The sequence below is a fragment of the Myxine glutinosa genome, unplaced genomic scaffold (genome assembly GCF_964187855.1).
Source record: "Myxine glutinosa unplaced genomic scaffold, kmMyxGlut1.1 SCAFFOLD_2600, whole genome shotgun sequence".
NCBI classification, from domain to species: Eukaryota; Metazoa; Chordata; class Myxini; order Myxiniformes; family Myxinidae; genus Myxine; species Myxine glutinosa.
In genome coordinates this window covers 17,501-41,520 of record NW_027618694.1, presented here as the reverse complement: position 1 = coordinate 41,520, position 24,020 = coordinate 17,501, and positions in this window count along the sequence as shown.

Below are 24,020 nucleotides of genomic sequence, written 5' to 3'. Positions count from 1 at the left end.
CATTATTTAATTAATTAAAAGCATATGATTTAATTAATTGATAAACATTATTTAATAAATTAAAATAATAGTACGGTATTTGAAAACACCATGAAAGTTGTGTCGTCCCCGACTCTTCATTCATTCCTCCCATATCACTTATTTCCCTGTCTCCCTCTATCTTGTCCCTTCCTCCTGCTGTTTGTCTTTTCTCTTTCTATCTCTCTCTCTCCCTATATATATATATATATATATATCTGTCCTTCTCGTTATGCTGTGTCCTAATCCGTTCAGTGTTCTCGCTCTTCTATGAGCCTTGACTTTGAACACAAATAAAGAAATAAATATCAAACGTGTTTTCACAATAATATTGTCCAAGATTTGTAACTTTACGAAAGTTTCGTCATTAGGTAATGCGAAAAACTTAAAGGCAAAACAAAATAAGCGTCGATTATATTGATTTGTGTTGAACAAGTCTGTGGGCGGAGGACCAAAGTTGCGCGAATTGAACGACTCTTGCTTTTCCACATTCGTACAATTTCAACCAAATTATTTCAAAACAATCGAACTATTTCATCGTATTCGTTTGGAACAATAAATGTGCATGGGAAACCCTTAGTGTGTTTTGTTTTTGTATACATACTCTCTCAGGTGCCGGACTTGCTAATGTTTTATCGGTGTTTTTATTTTCTAAGGATGCCCGACGAATCCTCCTTCCCCAAGGATATGCTAGTGATGTGCGAATGACAGGAACTCGCTTTTAGGATCGCGCCTCTCTTCCTGGACCAAACTCTGTGGTGTGGCCGCGGAAAGTGCCCCCATCCCCCCTTCCTTATCCTTTCCTCCCGATTCTCCCCTTTTTTCCACCTACCACCTTCGACCATTGCCCTGCTGCCCGCCTGTCCCGATGCGCGGCGCCGGCCCCTGCTGGCAGAGCTTCTCGGCCGTAACCGCGCCCGGGCAGCAACAAAGCACCGCCGCCCCCCCCCCCCCACCTCGGACCCCCCCAATGGGCGTTAATGGGCGTCGAGCCGGCCGTGTTCTGCCTTGACACGCGGCCGCAATCCAAAGGTTCTTACGACCCTCTAGGTCCATGTCACATCTGAGTCACCTTACAGATAAAGCGCTGTGATCTGACGATAATTTGTAGATAATTTTCTCTTGTTCTCGCAAACAAACATTATGATAACCTCAGGTGTTTACTGAAGAGAAGAGCTTTTATTATCCCTTTGAAAGTGCTATCAACAGGGCACGTACTTTTAAGTCTAAAATTCTACAAAAGGGTAAAAAAAAAAGTTTTAAAAAACGAGAACGAGGTTTTAGAACTTCTTTGTTTTATCATTCGCATCATTTGATGCTCTAGATACCTTATTTAAATCCCATTTTTATTAATTATTTATTTTTTAATCCATTATACATGTCGTAGCTCTTCCAATTGAGTCTTACTTTTTATCAATGGGGTCATTTAAGGAGGTTAACAGATGTAATTCACTCTGGATTGTTGTCATTCTAACATTGTTAACCTGTATAACTCGGTTTTTATTTTGATGGGCATGCAGCAAATGTCATAGTAAGCTGCTGTCTGCAACACACCGGATTGTATCCTTCTTAAAATATCAACAACAATGCATGATTTCCTTCATAAAATATCAACAATAATGCATTGTTTCCTTCATGAAATATCAACAATAATGTATTGCTTCCTTCATAAAACATCAACAACAATGTATTGTTTCCTTCTTAAAATAACAACAATAATGCATGATTTCTTTCATAAAATATCAACAATAATGTATTGTTTACTTCTTAAAATATCAACAATAATGCATGATTTCCTTCTTAAAATAACAACAATAATGTAATGTTTCCTTTTTAAAATAACAACAATAATGTATTGTTTCCTTCATAAAATATCAATAATAATGTATTGTTTACTTCTTAAAATATCAACAATAATGTAATGTTTCCTTCATAAAATATCAACAATAATGTATTGTTTCCTTCATAAAATATCAACAATAATGTATTATTTCCTTCATAAAATATCAACAATAATGCATGATTTCCTTCATAAAATATCAACAATAATGTATTGTTTCCTTCATAAAATATCAACAATAATGCATGATTTCCTTCATAAAATATCAACAATAATGCATGATTTCCTTCATAAAATATCAACAATAATGTAGTGTTTCCTTCATAAAATATCAACAATAATGTATTGTTTCCTTCTTAAAATATCAACAATAATGTAGTGTTTCCTTCATAAAATATCAACAATAATGTAATGTTTCCTTCATAAAATATCAACAATAATGCATGATTTCCTTCATAAAATATCAACAATAATGCATGATTTCCTTCATAAAATATCAACAATAATGCATGATTTCCTTCATAAAATATCAACAATAATGCATGATTTCCTTCATAAAATATCAACAATAATGCACGATTTCCTTCATAAAATATCAACAATAATGCATGATTTCCTTCTTAAAATATCAACAGTAATGCATGAATTCCTTTTTTTTTGTATACAAGATCGAGGCTCGTGTAAGAGCTAGCACATTAAATACACATTAGCACATTAAACACAAAAAACATAAACGGACACATGAAACAATAAAGGGAGGGGGAGAGAGGGGGAAGCACACAAGCACAACAGTAGAGAACAGGGACATCGGGAGATCTATGGAAGGAAGAGGGTTTGGGGGAGGGGTTTGAGGGGGAAGGTGTACACTGTACATGGTATAAAACAAATTGACACGACTAGCAATTTCAAGAATGAGGTCAGCGATTGAAAGAGGTGGATTTGGGGTGTATTGATGGGGGTAGAAAAGATCAAGGTTTTGGAAGGGGGAAGATAAGAGATGGTGGTGAACAGTTGTTTTACATACCTGGAGGGAGGAGTGGGATTGAAGAGAGTGTGGGAGATTGTTCCAGATTTGGGAGAAAAGAGGAATGAAAGAGTGAAGGTGAGTGGAGAGTCTGGATTTTGGCAGTTACACCAGAAGAGGGTTGCTGGCAGATCTTGTGTGACCTGAAGGAATATTTGGGGGACAGAGCACAGACAGAGCTTGGCGAGCTAGGCTGGAGAGGAGTCTGTAGAAGAGAGAAAGACCACCAACCTGCCTGTGGTGAGAGAGTGAAAGGCCCTCAGATTCAGCTTCATCGCGGGAGATTCCAATGATTCTGAAAGCTTTGGTTTCTACAGCATCAATCCGAGCATGGCTTAAAAATATCAAGGAGCTTTTCCTTCTTAAAATATCAACAATAATGCCTGATTTCCTTCTTGAACATTACAAATTGATCGTTGTTACCTTGTTTGCTGTTCCCACCTGAGCATGTTAACACACGATATTGGGTCAAAGGTTCAAATCCCACACATTGTGTTGCAGGTAATAGTACCGTATGTGGATTCTTCAAAAGCTAATGGAACCAGATACAATAACCTAGAAAATGCCAACAGTTTTATTTCAACATGTACCGGTAAAAAGCCCGTCAAATATGATTGGTTGGAAAAATGTATTCGAAGGTGCAGCCTCGTGATCGTGCCAAAGTCCAAAGCCTCGGCCTAGTGTCAGTTATGCTTATAATCTTCTTTATTTATTGGACATCCTATGGATATAAATCAACACTTGTTTTACTGTGAACAAGTTGCATATCACGTGCAGCAATTTTCACCTCCCTTTCCCTTGAATTTTTGTTTTTTTTAGCAATTCTGTACACCGCCCTTGAGGCTCGGTTGGCAAGCCACCATCTACATTTTTCAATAGAAAATACATAAAAACGCTTTTATGGAAAATGTTTTTCGAGTTTGTTTTATTCTCAAAAATATATCGTAGTGAACACACATTCGTGTTAAAAGATTGGCCTTTAATACCTGATTTAAATCGTCTTTATGATGGGGACAGACAAACACACAAACTGACGTGTTTTATATGGTAGATTAGTACTTTGTGTAGTAAAGTTTAATTTGTTATTATTAGCGAATATACAACGACCCACGTACATATAATGGGCTAAGGTTAAATTATGAATCAAGCTCGCTGATTACAACATGTTTGAAGCATTACTGTGATGCTGATGCAGTGCCCCTGTACAATTGGTCAGGTAAGTTTGGTATTTGTTCACAGGGCATGGGCTTCTTTATGAAGGTCATTGTGGGGATTTTTAACATCCATCAGCTAATGCTGCCACTTGGACACCCGGTTTAACATCGTACACCCGGCCCCAGATAACACGGCCCCCAAATATCTCGGGACCCCAGATAACACGGCCCCCCAATATATAGGGACCCCAGATAACACGGCCCCCCAATTTATCGGCACCCCAGATAACACGGCCCCCAAATATCTCGGAACCCCAGATAACACGGCCCCCCATCTTGGAGCTCCCACATAACACAGCCCCCCCACACCAATATCTAGGGACCCCAGATAACACGGGCTCCCCCCGCCCCCCAAAATCTGGGGACCCACACCCCACCGATAGTGGTCCACAATCTGATAAACAGCCCAAAGGGCATGCTCCATCTCAAATAAAGCATTGTCACGTGATGAATCAATTAAAAACACGTGTTTCCTGATGTTTCACTCGACAGGACCACAGGTGACAGTATTACCAAAATAAACTTTGTTCTTTGTTCGTTACACAAGCAGCAAATCAGAACCAGAAACGGCTCCTCGGTCTAGCCCAAGTCCTGGGAATGTCTTCCATTACCAATCAGCTGGTGGAGAGCTCGCAAAGTGGCTCACGGTGTCAGGTCAAATTAAACTGAAGATTTGTTTTTTTTTTTGAGAGAATTTTTTAATCCGAACCCTAACCCTAACAACTCAGGGAGGATTGGGAAGGGAGGAGGGAGGGAGGATTGGGAAGGCGGGGGCGGATTTGGAAGGGGAGGAGGGAGGATTTGGAAGGGGAGGAGGGAGGATTTGTAAGGGGGGGGGAGGGAGGATTGGGAAGGGGAGGAGGAAGGATTGGGGAGGGGAGGAAGGATTTGGAAGGGGGGGGGGGAGGATTTGGAAGGGGCGGGAGGGAGGATTTGGAAGGGGGGAGGGAGGACTTGGAAGGGGAGGAGGGAGGATTTGGAAGGGGGGAGGGAGGATTTGGAAGGGGTGGAGGAAGGATTTGGAAGGGGGGAGGGAGGATTGGGAAGGGGGAGGGAGGAGGGATTGGGGAGGGGAGGGAGGATTTGGAAGGGGGGAGGGAGGATTTGGAAGAGGAGAGGGAGGATTTGGAAGGGGGGAGGGAGGATTTGGAAGGGGGGAGGGAGGATTTGGAAGAGGAGGAGGGGGAATTTGGAAGGGGGCAGAGGGAGGATTGGGAAACGGGGGAGGGAGGAATGGGAAGGGGGGAGGGAGGAATGGGAAGGGGGAAGGGAGGATTGGGAAGGGGGGTGAGGATTTTGAAGGGGGGAGGGAGGAATGGGAAGGGGGGAGGGAGGATTGGGAATGGGAGGAGGATTGGGAATGGGGGAGGATTGCGAAGGGGAGAGTATTGGGAATGGGGTAGGAATGGGAGGGAGATTGAGAATGTGGGGATTGAGAATGGGGGGAGGATTGGGAATGGGGGGAGGAGGATTTGGAAGGGGGAGGATTGGGAAAGGGGGTTAGGAATGGGGGGGAGGATTGGGAAGGGGGGTAGGAGGATTGGGTAGGGGTGAGGAGCATTGGGTAGGGGGGAGGAGAGGGAAGTGGGGAGGATTGGGCAGGGGGGATTGGGAAGAGGAGTGGTTTTGATGAGAGGATGAGCTGATGAGGGGTTTCACTGTAATGTTTAAAACAATTACAGGAGAAGCACGGGCCCCTTAACAGACCTCAGGCCCCGAGGCAGCGAACCCCTCCCCCCGACCCTCCCTCCTGTCGACGCCCGTGTGTGGGTGTGTGGGTGTGTGGGTGTGTGTGTTGGTTGTGTAATACTTTCTGTGTATTAATTACATACCTCTATTAATTAGTATCCTGGTACAATGGACCAGCAGTCCCCCTCGTCACATAAAATAGTTTGAAATATATCTTCGGGAGTGGCCAGGCGGTATCACGTTATTCTTTTTATTACTGACAATTGTTGTTAATATTGTTATTTATTACCCTGCGCTAGAGAAGCGAAAAGCAGAGTTAGGCGATTCGGGTGTGTACGTGTGGCGTACGAACGTGCGTGTCTGCATTTTTAAAGTTCACTTCCTCAGCAACCGTTGGTTCGATTGACACAAATTTTCACCATACGAAGGCGTCCTCCTGTAGAATTTCTTATTCATAATTATGACATAAGTCACGTGGTACGGACACCACTTTGGGGAAAAAAATGTTGCACATCTATATCGATGCCGATCAATGGAAAAAATTTAAACATGGCGCATTGTCAAGTCCTCCCCATGGAAAATAAGATATGTTAATGATGTCATCAGTGCCTTCATTGAGACGTCATAATTCGATAAGTACAACGATTGATCCGATCAGTATGAATTTTGTTTCTCTGCAACTGTTGATCCGATGAACACGAAATTTTCACCATAGGGGCACCTCCTCCTGTATAATTTATTTTAATGATAATTATGACGTCATAGATCACCTGGTACAGTTCGCCATCTTGGGAAAACCGAAAAACGTTGCACCTCTATTTCTCCAAAACCGCTCCATGGAAAAAATTGAAACGTGGCTCATTGTAAAGACCTCCACATTGGGTATAAGTGTTGTTAACGATGACGTCATTTGTACCTTTATTATGACGTCATAATATTGACAAGTACAATGCTTAGTCTGATCAGTTTGAAATTTATTGAGCGTGATCTACACAACAATTCTTGGAAAAATGCCAGGGGCATAGAAAAGGCCCCGTCAATAAAGCTAGTATGTACTATGTACCAAGCAATTGCAGACATGTTGGGTGTGATGTATTCTTCAGGACAAGTACATACTAGCCCCCGCTTTATTGTACCAGCCCCGCTTTTATTTTTATTGTACTAGCCCCGCTAGAAAAATTGTACGAGCCCCGCTAGAAAAAACTAGCTTTATTGTACTAGCCCCGCTAGAAAAATGCCAGGCGCATAGGAAAGGCCCCGTTAATAAAGCTAGTATGTACTATGTACCAACCAATTGCAGACATGTTGGGTGTGATGTGTTCTTCAGGACAAGTACATACTAGCCCCCGCTTTCTTTTTACCCATGTTGGGTAAAAATAAAGTTGTTGGCATACTAGCCTAATGATGGCATATTAGCCTAATGTTGGCAAAAATAAAATGTTGTTGGAATACCAGCCTCATGCTAGTTGGCATACTAGCCTAATGTTGGCATACTAGCCTAATGTTGGCTAGTTGGCATACTAGCCCAATGTTGGCATACCAGCCTAATGTTGGCAAAAACAACTAGCCTAATGTTACATGTTGGCATACTAGCCGAATGTTGGCATACGAGCCGAATGTTGGCAAAAATAAAATGTTGGCATACTAGCCCCGCTTTATTTTACCCAACATGTTGGGTAAAATAAAGCGAGCTGGTATGTACTTGAAGCGGGGCTAGTACAATAAAGCGGGGCTAGTATGTAGTTGTCCTAGTTAGTTTTTATGTACTTGTCCTAGTTTTTCTAACTAGGACAAGTACATAAAGCTAGTATGTACTATGTACCAACGAATTGCAGACATGTTGGGTGTGATGTATTCTTCAGGACAAGTACATACTAGCCCTGCTTTATTGTACTAGCCCCGCTTTATTGTCCCCCGTCGCACAGCGGAGCGAAAGGGGGACTATGGTTTTCCCCTCCGTCCGTGTGTCCATCCGTGCGTGCGTGCGTGCGTAAGTGAAGGACCGCATTCGAATTTGGTGTGTGGGTGCAACCCACTTCAAAATCCAAGATGGCCGCCGCCATGTATGTCTGATGCCATGTATGTCTGAACCTTGTGAGATGAATATCTTGAAAAATAAGCGAAGTACCAACTTCTAATCTGGTGCGTGGGTGTAGCTAGGCATAAGGAAGAACGCTATTGAAAATTGGGTCGCCACGTCAAAATCCAAGATGGCCGCCGCCATGTATGTCTGAACCTTGTGAGATGAATATCTTGAAAAATAAGCGAAGTACCAACTTCTAATTTGGTGTGTGGGTGTATCTCGGCATAAGGAAGAATGCTATTGAAAATTGGGTCGCCACGTCAAAATCCAAGATGGCCGCCACCATATATATGTCTGAACATTGTGCGCGAAATATCTTGAAAAATAAGCGAAGTACCAACTTCTAATTTGGTGTGTGGGTGTATCTCGGCATAAGGAAGAACGCTATTGAAAATTGGGTCGCCACGTCAAAATACAAGATGGCCACCACCATATATATGTCTGAACCTTGTGAGCGAAATATCTCCAAAAATAAGCGAAGACCCAACTTCTAATCTGGTGTGTGGCTGTATCTAGGCACAAGGAAGAATGCTGTTTAAAATTGGGTCGCCACGTCAAAATCCAAGATGGCCGCCGCCATGTATGTCTGAACCTTGTGTGATGAATATCTTGAAAAATAAGCGAAGTACCAACTTCTAATTTGGTGTGTTGGTGTATCTCAGCATAAGGAAGAACGCTATTGTAAATTGGGTCGCCACGTCAAAATCAAAGATGGCCGCCACCATATATATGCCCACAAGTTCTCCATCGGATTCATATCCGGGGACATGGCAGGCCACTCCATATGCTCTACACCACGGTCAGCAGGAAAGTGTTGGATCATGCGAGCACGATGAGGCCGTGCATTGTCATCTTGGAAGACAAAGTTTCCTCGAAAGGCTGCACCAGCAAATGGAAGCAATGTTTCTTCCAGAATGGCCCTGTACTTGAACTGGTTCAGGTTTCCATTCAGAACAACCAGGTCAGTTTTGCCCCCTGCATGAAAAGCAGCCCAAACGGTCACCCCACCACCTCCAGCTTGGACTCTTGGCACTATACAATCTTTGTTGTATGCTTCATGCACTTGTCTGTGCACTCGGACGTGGCTATCTTGACGATAGACCAGAAATCTAGACTCGTCACTGAAGATCACGTGATTCCAGTGTCCTGGCTGCCATTGACTGTGCTCTCTGGCCCACTGCAATTGGCGCTGGTGGTGTTTTCTGGTCAGGCGTGGCTTTCTCAGGGGATGCCTGGCACGATAGCCTGCTTGAACCAGTCGTTGGTTGACTAGCCTTCTGGATACAGGCACATTTGTCAGTTGCTGCCACTCAGCCCTAAGCCGATTAGCTGACTTGGTACGGCCATTGCGGACTAACCGGTGCAGCTGGCGATCATCCCTCCTTGTGGTTCTGCGGGGACGTCCTGGCCTCGGTATTGGAGTAGGGACACCCCTCTGAGCATTTCGTTTCAGGATCTTTGACACCTGACCTTGAGTGATGCCATACTGCCGAGCAATAGCACGCTGTTTCATGCCGTAATTTCTTAAAGCCACCACTCCATGACAAACAGCATTGTCGAGTTGACGGACCATCTCCAGAGGAAGCGGCAATAACTTTTGGAGACGTGCAGCAGTTGTTTTCCACTAATACAGAACGCAACAACCCTTGTATACCCGACTGTGAAGCCAATCATCAAATGCACCTGTCCGTACATTTTGCCACGCCACCTGTGATATAATCCTGCTGGTGACTTCTTGTTGCGACAGACAATCAGTGACATGGTTCTTTCAACAAATAAATCACCAAAGTGTAAAAGAAACCCACCACATTGATATACTGAGTTAAGAAAGTAAACCCAAGTCAAGAAAAAAAAAAAATCCATATTAAATGCCAAGTCTGTATATATATATATAGAGATATACACACACACACATACTCGTATCTATACACCACACTCTACTTCCTTTTTGTATCCAGGAAAAATATATTAATTTAATTATTTCATGCACAATACTATACAGAGCATTGATGCTAAAGCAGTTCAGGTCATAGGGTCAGTGTGCTTTTTTTTGGTTAAATTTAATATTCCTGGCTGCAAACCTCATGAATGGTATTCAGCAGGGCAGAGGCAATGTGCTCACGTGGCAGGCGACACATGGTGCTAACAGGTTGTGCCTTGCTGCTTCATCAAGTTATGGGGTTCGATCTGTACATATATGTATATATATATACAGTCGTGGCCAAAAGAATTGGCACCCTTGTACTTTATTCAAATAAAGCACCATTTCTTCCAGAAAATTGATGAAAAAAAAAATCGCTTCGAATCCACATATGTATTTCTTTGGTTTGCAGTGGAACAAAACAAAAAAAGCAGAAAAAATTACTAAATCTTAGCTTATTCCACACAGAAATCCTAAAATGGCACAGACTATTATTGGCACCTTTTAGATGTTGTCAGAATTAATTAGATTTCAAGCAGGTGATTCTCCTTTACTTTGGAATTGAACTCACCTGTGGTGAGATGCAGGTGCCTGCAACATAAAATCACTCATTCAACCAGTTTGAATAGAGAAAAGGAGTCATTCTGCTGTTTTGTGTCACTGTGTGTACCGCAATGAGCTTGGAGAAAAGAAAGAAAACCAGAGAATTGTCTGAGGAGGTCAGACACAAGATTGTAGCCAAGCACGGACAATCTCAAGGCTACAACTCCATCTCCAGAGACCTAGATGTTCATGTGTCCACCGTACGCAATATTATCGGGAGGTTTAACGCCCATGGCACTGGAGCCAACCTCCCTGGACGTGGCCGCAAGAGAAAACTTGATCGAAGATTGCAGCGAAGGATTGTTCGAATGGTGAAGAAGGAACCTCAATCAACTGCCAAACAGATTCAAGCTGACCTTCAGACACAAGGTACGACAGTTTCAACTCGCACCATCCATCGCCAACTCAATGAAAGAGGGTTCTATGGTAGGAGACCCAAGAGGACCCAACTGCTGAGAAAGTCTGACTGGAGTTTGCCAAAACACACCTGAACAGGCCAAAATCCTTCTGGGAGAATGTCATGTGGACAGATGAGACCAAATTAGAGCTTTTTGCTAAAGCACATCATCTCTGTTTACAGGACAAAAAATTAAGCCTTCAGAGAAAAGACCACCTTCCCTACAGTCAAACATGGAGGAGGTTCAGTGATGTTTTGGGGTTGCTGTGCTGCCTCTGGCACTGGGTGCCTTGAATGTGTGCATGGCCTCATGAAATCAGGAGATTACCGAGACATATTGGGCCACCCTATATCAAATGTTGTTTTTTTAACGTTGATGTTTCTTGGACTATTGTGATCATCTTTTTAGTCGGACTTTTTAACCTCCACCGCAACCCCGCCCCCTCCCACTCCAACCCCGCCCCCTCCCACACCAACCACGCCCCCTCCCACTCCAACCCCGCCCCCTCCCACTCCAACCCCGCCCCCTCCCACTCCAACCCCGCCCCTTCCCTCCAGTACATCTAATCGCATCATCTTATGAATCCTGGATTCGAAAGGCTAATCTTTTGTGATACAGTGTTGGTGGAGTGCGTCTTCCTCGGGTCCCGATGACGTAACCCTCTCGTTACCAAATCTTCACAACAAAGCAAGACGAAGGATCACTGGTTTTCCTCATGATTCAAGTCACCCGGGGATCTCACGCCAATGAGTCATCGTTTAAGCGGAGCCGTCCCATTAATCGGTCACATGACAATCGAAACATTGAACCGTTTGAAACATAATGAGGAACTGAATCACCACGCCATTAACACCCATTATGCGCACGTTTGTGATGTTAATAGAGTGCCAGAGCGGTTTATAAAGTCGACATCCCGGGTCTTCCAAAAGAGAAATATTCATTTGAACGTTTCCTTGTGCATTACAAACACCACGTTAAATAAATAATTCCGATTGATCATTGCTTTAGAAGATTCGCACAAAACTTATTACGTGCATATATATATATATATATATATACAGTATATGATCGACGAGGCAGTATATGATATATGATCGACGAGGCATCAAAACTATAATAATGCTTGTGTACCGTATAATATATAATACTAGAACGGAACTCGGTAAAGCGCAAACCTCCGCCAGGCTGAACAGTTTACGTATTGTATCCCACTGATAGGCCGGATCTGGATTCGGACCTGAACCAAAACCTAATTGGCTTGTTCTTGTCGCCTAACCAACTCGTCCACCAAGTTCAGTCAAAATTCCTCCACAATTTTTTAAAATATTCTGTTATATATCGTCTTTTGCCCTTTTTGAACAATCACATCAATTTTTCAAATTCTCGTATCTGGATCCAAATTCGGATCTTCACCAAAATAAAATTGAGTCGTTCTTGTCACATGTCCAACATGTTCACCAAATGTCGTCCGAATCCGTCCACAAATTTTTTGAGATATCCTGATTATATATATATATATCTGTTTTAGCCTCATCACTCAATGGTGAAGAATCACTGAAAGAAATTCTCTGATCCGGTTCCGGATCGGAATTTTCACCAAAATTGAACCAATTCTTCCTTGTCACACATGTCCGGCCTATGTTGACCTCAAAATAGTTTGTGGTTGGATTCAGTGACCTGATTGTAAATCCTGTACAAACTTCAAGTCAATCAGATGAGAATTGACAATTTTACAAATTTTGGCCTATGTTGACCTTTTGACTTATATTGACCTCAAAAGGGTGAGAGCACTATACGAAATGGTTATGTATGTGGTAAAGTTTCAATTTCCTCCGCTGAATGGTTTTCGATGTATGCTCTTAACAAAATGCAGCCACGTACGTCCGTACGCGCCCAATCTCTTAACCCGCTTTTCGCTTCGTGAGAGCAGGGTCATTAAAAATTGTCTTATCCGCATCTTCACCAAAATCGAATTGATTTCTCGTTGTCACAAACCCAACCTGTCCACCACATACTTCAAGAGAGGATTTTTTCCCCTTTATTTCTCATTCTTCTCACAACAAGTTTGCTCAACTCCAGAAAGAAAGTTTCCATGAACTTTGACCTTGGTTAACACTAAAAATTTAGGTTGTTTTGCCGCGAATCGGAAACATTGCGGGTTCGAGAGTTCAGGACGAGTCTCGTCATGCCCCATTGATGGGATCCCCCCACTCCCCCGCCCCCAAATCCCCCCTGCAAACCCCTCCCACTTCAGATTATTTGCTAAGCAATTACCCAACAAATACCGAGCAATTCCACTTCATCGGGGTGCCATTTAGATCGACAATGGGTGAAAATAAGGCTCACCGGAATGGCGCCCAAAGAGATTTATACAGAGAAAGGGACTGTGAGGACCCTTCGCCAGAACGACGCCACCGTCTCTGCCTTTATCACGAACATGTAATGGGGAAAATGGACTCTTTTAATCACCCAGGATCTCTGGGTAGAGTCACCTTATTATTTGGACATTTGCAGAGATTACTAACAAATTAATGTTGCCATAGCGACGAAGAAGTGGTTAATGGAGATTGGAGGATCTTTGATGCAGTTCCTCATCGTTACTTGAAATCTTTATATATAAAAAAACTTATTTTGGCAATAGAATAGTATTTCATTGTTAGTCGAGTGAATAATGCGAACAACCATAGGGTGCATGTCCATGGATCACAGGGCTCGGTGAAAAATACGAGTGCTGAATAGGTAAATGTTATTACCTTCTCTACACTGTTAAATATAACATTATATCATGTTTATACACCTCCTCTAACCACTCACTCACTTACATAAATGTTTAGGTCTTGCTATATATCCTAAACATAAACATATATCCTAAACATATATCCTAAACATTATGTCATAAACATAAATGTTTAGGATATATAGCATAAATAACATAGCATAAATGTTTAGGATATAGCATGAAGGATATATAGCATAATATATAACATAAATGTTTAGGATATATAGCATAAATAGCATAGCATTAATGTTTAGGATATATAGCATAAATAGCATAGCATTAACGTTTAGGATATATAGCATAAATAGAATAGCATTAATGTTTAGGATATATACCATAAATAGCATAGCATTAATGTTTAGGATATATAGCATAAATAACATAGCACAAATGTTTAGGATATAGCATAAAGGATATATAGCATAATATATAACATAAATGTTTAGGATCATATAGCATAAATAACATAGCACAAATGTTTAGGATATAGCATGAAGGATATATAGCATAATATATAACATAAATGTTTAGGATATATAGCATAAATCGCACAGCATAAATGTTTAGGATATACAGCATAAATAGCATGGCATAAATGTTTAGGATATGTAGCATAAATAACATAGCACAAATGTTTAGGATATAGCATAAAGGATATATAGCATAATATCTAACATAAATGTTTAGGATATATAGCATAAATAACATAGCACAAATGTTTAGGATATAGCATAAAGGATATATAGCATAATATCTAACATAAATGTTTAGGATATATAGCATAAATAGCATAGCATTAATGTTTAGGATATATAGCATAAATAGCATAGCATTAATGTTTAGGATATATAGCATAAATAACATAGCACAAATGTTTAGGATATAGCATAAAGGATATATAGCTGTATAACATAAATGTTTAGGATTATATAGCATAAATAACAGAGCACAAATGTTTCGGATATAGCATAAAGGATATATAGCATAATATATAACATAAATATTTAGGATATATAGCATAAAGGATATATAACATAATACAGGGTGATTCACATACGACGTACTATTTTGTTTTTGAATAACTCTGTGTTGCGTGAACCGATTTACTTGTAATTTGCAGCATTTATAGACAAATGGTCCCCATTTAATATGTGAAAATTTCATTAAAAAATAATTGATACAAATTTAGTTATTGGTCTCGATATTGTGGCCGTCATTTTAGATCACTCGGAACAGTCTCTGCTTGTATTCGAGCATGGTTTTCTGCCGCATTTCATCAGTGATCTCCCAGAAGGCGTTCCTGATGCGGTGCTTGAGTTCCAGCAAGTCTCTTGGTCGAGTCGTGTACACTTTGGACATTGCTTGGCAGCACCCAGCTTCGACCAAACTCCGTTCGAAGACGTCGTTTCACTTCAATTAAGCTTTTTGTGGCCTCATACTGCTTTTGCACGGTTGCAGCTTTTGCACGCTCCTGACTGTTGTAACTTGCCATTCTTGCTGATTTTTTCTTTACATTATGCTGCTAAAAAGTCTAAAGCTGACTCTAAGACCGGTTCCATAATTATCAACGTTTAAGAGCAATTTAATCGACATGTTAATCGACATGTCATGTCATGGCAAGAGGTCAGGCTGTTTCCCATCATCAAAAATGACGGTCGCCATATCGAGACCAATAACTAAATTTGTATCAACTATTTTTAGATGAAATTTTCACATAATAAATGGGGAACATTTGTCTATAAGTGCTGCAAATTACAAGTAAATCGGTTTACGCAACACAGAGTTATTCAAAAACAAAATAGTACGTCGTATGTGAATCACCCTGTATATAACATAAATGTTTAGGATATATAGCATAAATAGCATAGCGTAAATGTTTCGGATATATAGCATAAAGGATATATAGCATAATATATAACAAATGTATAGGACAAGATAACTGAAATTTGACATATATGGAACTCGACGCCACAATTACAGAATTTGTATTTAGAAAACTGTCCGAAAATGATAACATCCCGAAACAAAAAATAGCAGGTGGACGTCGTGTCACATGATCTTGATCGGGAGCTTATAGGTTTTATGGAGGTGTTCACAATGCAAGCACAATCCACTATCAAATACATAAAGGTCATATTTATTATGTCTGCATATGGCATGCACTCGAGTATATGTTTACAGCTACAATATAAGCATGCCCCACGAGGACATATAATCCAAATAACTACATATATATATATATATATATTTGTATACTAAGTCGAGGCTCGTATGAGAGGTAACACATATAACATATAATAATGGGAGCGGGGGACAAGAGGGGGAGAGAGAGGGAAGCACATGAACAGTAGGGAGGGGACAGGGACATTGGGAGATCTGTGGAAGTGAGAGGGCTGGGGTGGGGTACACAGGATAAACAAGATGGGCAAGAGATCAGACATTACAAGGACTTTCAGGAAAGAAAACGGAATTTGAAGGGGGGGATTTGGGGTGGATTAATGAGGGTAGAAAAGATCACGATTTTGGATGACGGTAGATAAGAGATGGTGGTGAAGAGTTTGTTTGAAGACCTGGAGGGAGGAGTAGGATTAAAGAGTGTGAGTTTGTTCAGGAGGTGGGGGGAAAAAGGAATGATTTTTCTGGTCAAAATGAAAAAAAAAAATGAAAAAAAACGTCAAAGTAAAGGTGAGAAGAGAGTCTTGATTTTGGCAGTTTCACCAGAAGAGGGTTGCTGACAGATCTTGTGCGACCTGTAGGAATATTTGGGGGACAAAGCACAGACGGAACTGGGGGAGCAAGGCCAGAGAGGAGTTGGTATAAGTGAGAAAGACCACCAATCTGCCTGCGGTGAGTAAGTGAAAGGCCCTCACAATCAGCTTCATCTCGGGAGATTCCAATGATGCCGAAAGCCTTGGTTCCTACAGATTAAAGCCGAGCTAAGTATGAGGCTGGAGCACCAGTCCAGAGGGGAGAGCAGTGGTCCATCAAGCTGGAGATGAAAGCTTTGTATGTGGTGAGAAGCTCAGCAGTGCTAAGGAGTAGAAAGGGGGAGGGGAGGGTTTGAGGATGAAACGAAACGGATGAAACAGAGGAAATGAAACGGACCCGGTTCTGGATCTGATAATTTAAAAAAGGGATTCGTCACCATTTAGAGATAGGGCCAAAACAATTTATAGCACGATGTCTCAAAAAGTAATGGACGGGTTTGGATGAAACTTGGTGGGCAGTTTGAGTGTGTGACAACGAAGAAGTGACCCAATTTTGGTGAAGATCTGAATATGGATTCGGATATGAGAATTATTTAATTTTTAAGTGATTCTTCACCATTGAGAGATAAGGCCAAAAACGATACAAAGCAGGATATCTTGAAAAGTTATGGATGGATTTGGACGAAACGTGCTGAACAGGTTGTGTGTGTGACAAGGAAGAATCGATTCAATTTTGGTGAAGATCCGGATCCCGGGTCCAGCTCGTAGAATTTTTAAGCGATTCTTCACCATTGAGTGATATGGCCAACCAGGCCGAGGTTTGCTCTCTACTGAGTGCCGTTCTAGTTTTAAATGTTATACCCGAGTTGTCAGTGATGGTCTCAGTGCTTGTGCAGTTGACAAATCCTCATCCGCAATGTAATGGTGCTGATTCCTTACGATGGCTGTTGCCACTAGATGAGTTGCTGCAATAGATTTGGAAGAATATGAGCTTTATTTTTAAACTGCTGGAAAGCTTCCATCAACAACCAAAGTGGACTGTAGTGTAAAGAAGACATGAGAATTTTTTTTTAGTGATTCTTCACCTCTGAGAGATGAGGCCAAAAACAATATACAGCACGATATTTCAAAAAGTTGTGGACAGATTATGACAAAATTTGGTGAATTAGTTGGTTAGGCGACAATAACTAGCCGATTCGATTTTGGTTCAGGTCCGGTCCAGATCCGGCCTATCAGTGAGATACAAAGTATAAACTGTTCAGCCTGGCGGAGGTATGTGCTCTACCGACTACCGTTCTAGTATTAATTGCATTTGTAAATTAATTGTACAATATTTAATAATAAAATTGGGAGTTTTGTTTTCCTTTTTTTGTGGCCAAATAATAAATAAATTTCAAATTCAAATTTCAAATCGTTACTAATTGAAGTTTCTAACTGAACATAATAACAAGTCAGATTTATTCTGTTGTTAACTACGTTCAACGTAGGAACAGCTACAGCAACAGGACACAATCATTGTTTGCTTCGACTTCGTTTTAAAAGTTCCAGTTCCACCCATTCACAATTGTCTTCGACATTGAAATCATAAATACGTATTTTAGCATTACCTAGCAACTCAGAATGTAAACAATAACTTGATTTTATAACTTTTGATATTTTACATTAACAGTTATTCAACCTGAACAATGTTAAATAAAGAGCTCATTCTGATCACTTGATTTATTTAGCTGTTTACAGAATTCAATCATAATTCACTTCATAAAATCTATAAAGCTTGTGTATTTATTATGTACATTGGCTTGTAGGTTGCACCTCAGCTTCTGCTTGCAGTCTGCAAGCATGCCACACCAATATAATATCTAGTTATCGAGTTCCGTCAAGTCGGACTTTTGGTGAAATTCATGATCCGATTTCTCCAAACATCTCAATCCTGCATTGCCTCGAGCAGCTATGGCAGAGACAGCTTGATTTCAACCTTTACCCATACATCCAGGGCATGCAAGTCCAGCAAGCCCAGGCAAGTTCATACAAGCATCCAGACATACAGGGAGTGCATGCAGATTCCTCCAGGCAAGTTGTTTTCACCCAGTGCATGCAAGGTCTGCCTCTTGATTGTATAACCATAATATAACCAGCATGGTTGATTTCTCCAGATTTTTCATTTTCTGCACTCATGATGTGGCCAAAGTCGCATCTGTGGCCAAAGTGTCGTACATGTTGGTGTAATTTCTTCCAAGAACGAATTTGTTTGGTCTTGGTTACATTAATCTCCATCATCAGATTAAAAAACTGTCAATCTTCTTCTTTTCTTTATTTTTCGCTGTCCACAACTTACATCCATACATTGTAACTTGAAAAGCCAGAGCATTCACCAGCCTTTTCTTGGTAGTAATATAATATACCATGTAATAATATATATCATGCTTGCAGACTGCAAGCAGATACTGGGGTGCATCCCACATATAGACATAATAAATATGACCTTTATATATTTGAATAAGTGGATTGTTATTTGATGAAGTGCATTGTGGTTGCATTCTCCTTACTTCCTCTATGATGTATTTGCTCCTACAATCGTCAGTTCTAGGATTTGATGTGCTGTCCAGTGGCTGCAGCACTCTCACGGCCACGGTTCATCAGACATGCGGGAGCCCATGGGCCCTGCCTGCTGCTGCTCTACAGGGGTGCTGTTGCTTTATTCATTACCGCCAAGTTGCTAATGAGGGTTCTGTGAAGGCACTATAAAGCAAAAAAGGATATGAAGAGCGATAAAAAGTTTGAAAGACGTTATTATATTGTCTCGGTGATGGAGTAAGCCATTATATATTGTCTTTTTAGCATTTACTTGGACTCAAACGGGACACCATGTGATTGACAAGACTCAGGTTAAAGAACCAAACTTCCTTACTTCATTAATCTCCAACTCCCAAAATGGTCCATCTCAAATATTCCCACTAATATGTCAATTAAACCAGACCTTAAGTCTGTTTATTCGTTTTATCAAAAAGTAACTAACAGTAACCTGATCCAATTACAGTATATTATGGAGGGATTTTGATTTTTTTTACCCATCATGTCTGTGCTGTATCCACACAACTGTGCTGCCCAGGTATTAATGCTAATTATAAGGTAACCCCCAAGCAAGAGTACTGGACAACAATGACCTTCTCTTTTCAATGATACCGTAACATCATTAATGTTCACAACCTAAAGGCAGATTGGGAAATTGACTTTGCATCCACATTTGATGCACAGCAGGTTTAGATGCAGTGGGTCTCCTGTGCACCAGAACGGTGATTTTAACCAAGTCTCACTGAAGCTAAAACCATTGTAAACCATTCGATCGTGTTGAGAACCTATGCGGCATTGCATTTCGTCCATTTTGTTGTCGATCAATTGCATATCGGCTAAAAAAATAGACGGGAGTGGGGGTCGAGTAGGCCACCTCCTCAGCCTCGCCAGCACTCCACCTCATCTCCCCAGCCTTCTGGAGCATTGGTGGCAGTTATTTCCTGGTGCATATCCCAACATACTCTTGGACGATCATTTACATTAGCAGACAGGAACATTATGGACGAACAAAGACAAACATAAAACGATAAAAAGGACAAAAGTGAGAGAGCGACTTGTGAGACACGTCGCCTTGCTTCTGCGCCGTGAATGGGAGTATGTCATTCGGGAGTCCCAATATGGCGGGCGCATGACGTCATTAGCAAGCGCGCTCTTATCCTCTCACCAGTCATTCGGGAGTCCCAATATGGCGGGCGCATGGCGTCATTAGCAAGCGCGCTCTCATCCTCTAATCGGTCATTCGGGAGTCCCAATATGGTGGGCGCGTGGCGTCATTAGCAAACGCACTCTCATCCTCTCATCAGTCTATAGGGAGTCCCAATATGGCGGGCGTGCGGCTTCATCAACAAACGCACTCTCATCGGCCGGTAGTTCCTCCATATTATAGAGCTCAGTGGTGGAACTCGAACAAATGTCTCAGCTGTGGTTTTCAGTTTAATTCGATCATCTTGTGGTTTTTTATGTTTGTAGATGTCAATGTTACTTTTCATCCTAATTATTTAAAGTATGAAATGCACGTTTCAATATCATCCTCTGTGATAGCAAAATTGAAGAAAGAGCCACCAACCATTCGGAATTCGACTACGGCGGCCATTTTTGCTAACGTACGGAGGTGTTCCGCTCACCAAGCACCTCTCTTTATCGCTTGCTCCACTTGCCAAGCGGCTTGCAAAGCGTTGATACGGAAGGGCTGCCTTGGTAAGCAATAACAACCACCAGCAAGCCGCTTACTAACGGAACATGCCCAAGAAAATCACTTTTAAACAGCTGTGTTTAATGGTTGATATTAAGTACAATGCGATAACCATTGTTGCCACACGTACGATAATTATCCATACAATATAAATATAATATTGCATATAAAACTGAAAACCACGGTGAAGGTCGACTCGTGTGAGTATGTCTATTAATTACGTACTGTTTGAATGTGAGTACTGCTGAACTGTACTTGTAGTAATTGGAACGTTCAGATATTTAAACCTTCACATCCTTCAGAACTTGAGACCACTTTGCCTCTTTTCCGACCTTTTAAGACCCTTTAGTCCATTTTCAGATAGTCAGATTCCATCACTCATTCAATTCTGAGTGAATAGCTCAATTACTGTACGTGTACTGTACCGTGCGTGCGTGCGGCCGACATATTGTAGTGAAAATCTCGCACTGCGAACGTGTGTGAAGCCTCGTATAGACAGGCACAGCCACCACATCTTGTGGCATCATGACCACCACATCTCATACATTCACGTCCATACCCACCACATCTCATGTCATCATGACCACCACATCTCATGCATTCACATCCATGCCCACCACATCTCATGCATTCACATCCATGCCCACCACATCTCATGCATTCACATCCATGCCCACCACATCTCATGCATTCACGTCCATGCCCACCACATCTCATGCATTAATGTCCATTCCCACCACATCTCATGCATTCACATCCATGCCCACCACATCTCATGCATTCATGTCCATGCCCACCACATCTCATGCATTCACATCCATGCCCACCACATCTCATGCATTAACATCCATGCCCACCACATCTCATGCATTCACATCCATGCCCACCACATCTCATGGATTCACATCGATGCCCACCACATCTCATGCATTCACATCCATGCCCACCACATCTCATGCATTCACATCCATGCCCACCACATCTCATGCATTCACGTCCATGCCCACCACATCTCATGTATTCACATCCATGCCCCCCCACATCTTATGCATTGACATCCATGCCCACCACATCTCATGTCACCATGCCCACCACATCTCATGTCACCATGCTCACAACATCTCATGTCACCATGCCCACCACATCTCATGCATTCACGTCCATGCCAACCACATCTCATGCATTCACGTCCATGCCCACCATATCTCATGCATTCACGTCCATGCCCACCATATCTCATGCATTCACGTCCATGCCCACCATATCTCATGCATTCACGTCCATGCCCACCACATCTCATGCATTCACGTCCATGCCCACCACATCTCATGTCATCATGACCACCACATCTCATGCATTCACGTCCATGCCCACTACATCTCATACATTCATGTCCATGCCCGCCACATCTCATGGCCATGCCCACCACCTCTCATGGCCATGCCCACCACCTCTCATGGCCATGCCCACCACATCTCATGCACATGCCCACCACATCTCATGTATTCACGTCCATGCCCACCACATCTCATGTCATCATGCCCACCACATCTCATGTCATCATGCCCACCACATCTCATGCATTCACATCCATGCCCAACACATCTCATGCATTCACGTCCATACCCAACACATTTCATGTCACCATGCCCACCACATCTCATGCATTCAAGTCCATGCCCACCACATCTCATCATGCCCAACACATCTCATGCCACAATGCCCACCACATCTCATGTCACCATGTTCACCACATGTCACATCTCATGTCACCATAATTATTATCGATTAATTAAGTACTGACACATTTCCTTTCTCTTCTGGGCAATATCTCAGGCACCTTTTGAGCTAGGAAGCTGATATTTGGACATGACAACGACCAAGTGATTTGGCTGTAAAGGCTAATTTTGATTTATTGATTAATCAATTAATCGATTAATTATTTAATTATTCGATTAATGACTTCATTCATTAATTTGTTTTTAAGTTACAGATTTGGATGAAACGGTAGTCGTTTAGGTATTCTATTAGCCAATTGATAAATTATTTAATTATTTTATGATTATTGTTTATTTATTTTCATTAATAATCATTTATTTATTTTCTATCTCATCTGTGCATTATCTCAAGCACCTTTTGAGCGAGGAAGCCGATATTTGGACAAGTCAATGAGCAAGTCAATCAATCAATCAAGCAAGTCAATGATCTCTCTGACTCTTGAAAATCCTCTCTATCTCTTTGCTGATGACTCTACTCTTTGTCGCTCCATTCCTCATCTCTCAGATCGGCAGTCTGCAGCCTCCTCTCTCTCTGCAGACCTGGACAAAATCACAGACTGGGCAAACAAGTGGAACATGTCTTTCAATCCTGACAAATCTCACACTCTTACAATGTCTCTCCGAAAAGACCGACTGGACAACCCTCCCATCCACTTTCTGAATAATCCTCTCCAATAAGTTCTGTCACCCAAGCTTTTGGGTCTCACTATCTGCCATGACCTTTCCTGGGAAAACCACATTTCAAATCTGGCCTCCAAAGCCAGTCGCCAACTGGGCATCCTCCGTCGTGTGAAGTCCTTCCTTGGCACACCTGAGCTCCTCACCACATACAAGGCTTTCTTTCATCTGCAGCTCAATGGAATACTGCTCTCCCCTCTGGGCTGGTGCTCCTGCCTCACACCTAGCTCGTCTTCACGCTGTTGAAACCAAAGCGTTCAGAATCATTGGAATCTCCCGCGATGAAGCTAACTCCAAGGGCCTTTCACTCACTCACCGCAGGCAGGTTGGTGGTCTTTCTGTCTTCTACCGACTCCTCTCTGGCCTTGCCCCCCCAAGCTCTCTCTGGGCTCTGTTCCCCAAATATTCCTACAGGTCGCACAAGATCTGCCTGCAACCCTCTTATGGTTAAACTGCCAAAATCAAGACTCTCTGCTCACCTTCACTCCTTCATTCCTCTTTTCTTCCGCCTCTGGAACAAACTCCCTCACTCTCTTCAATCCCACTCCACCCTCCAGGTCTTTAAAACAGCTGTTCACCACCATCTCTTATCTTCCCCCATCCAAAACCTTGATCTTTTCTACCCCCACTAATTTCACCCCAAATCCACTTTTTTTAAATACCAACTTCTGTCCTGGAAGTCCTTGGAGTCCTTGTGTTTTATACTTCTCCCACCCCCCCCCTTCCCACGCCTCCTCCCCCCAAGCCCTCTCCCTCCCACACATCTCCCTGCTCTCAAATGTTGTTTGTGTGCTTCGCCTTCTCTCCCCATCTTGTCTTCCGCTCCCTCTTTTTATATATTTTGTTTGTCTGTTTGATTTGTTTGTGAAATAAATGTTAGCTCTTTCACGAGCCTCGATTCTGTATAAAAAAAAAGTAAAAAGAAATAAAAAGTGATTTGGCTGTATAAGCTGTTTTTGATTAAATTGATTGATCAATTAATCGATTAATTATTTAATTATTCAATTAACGACTTGATCAATA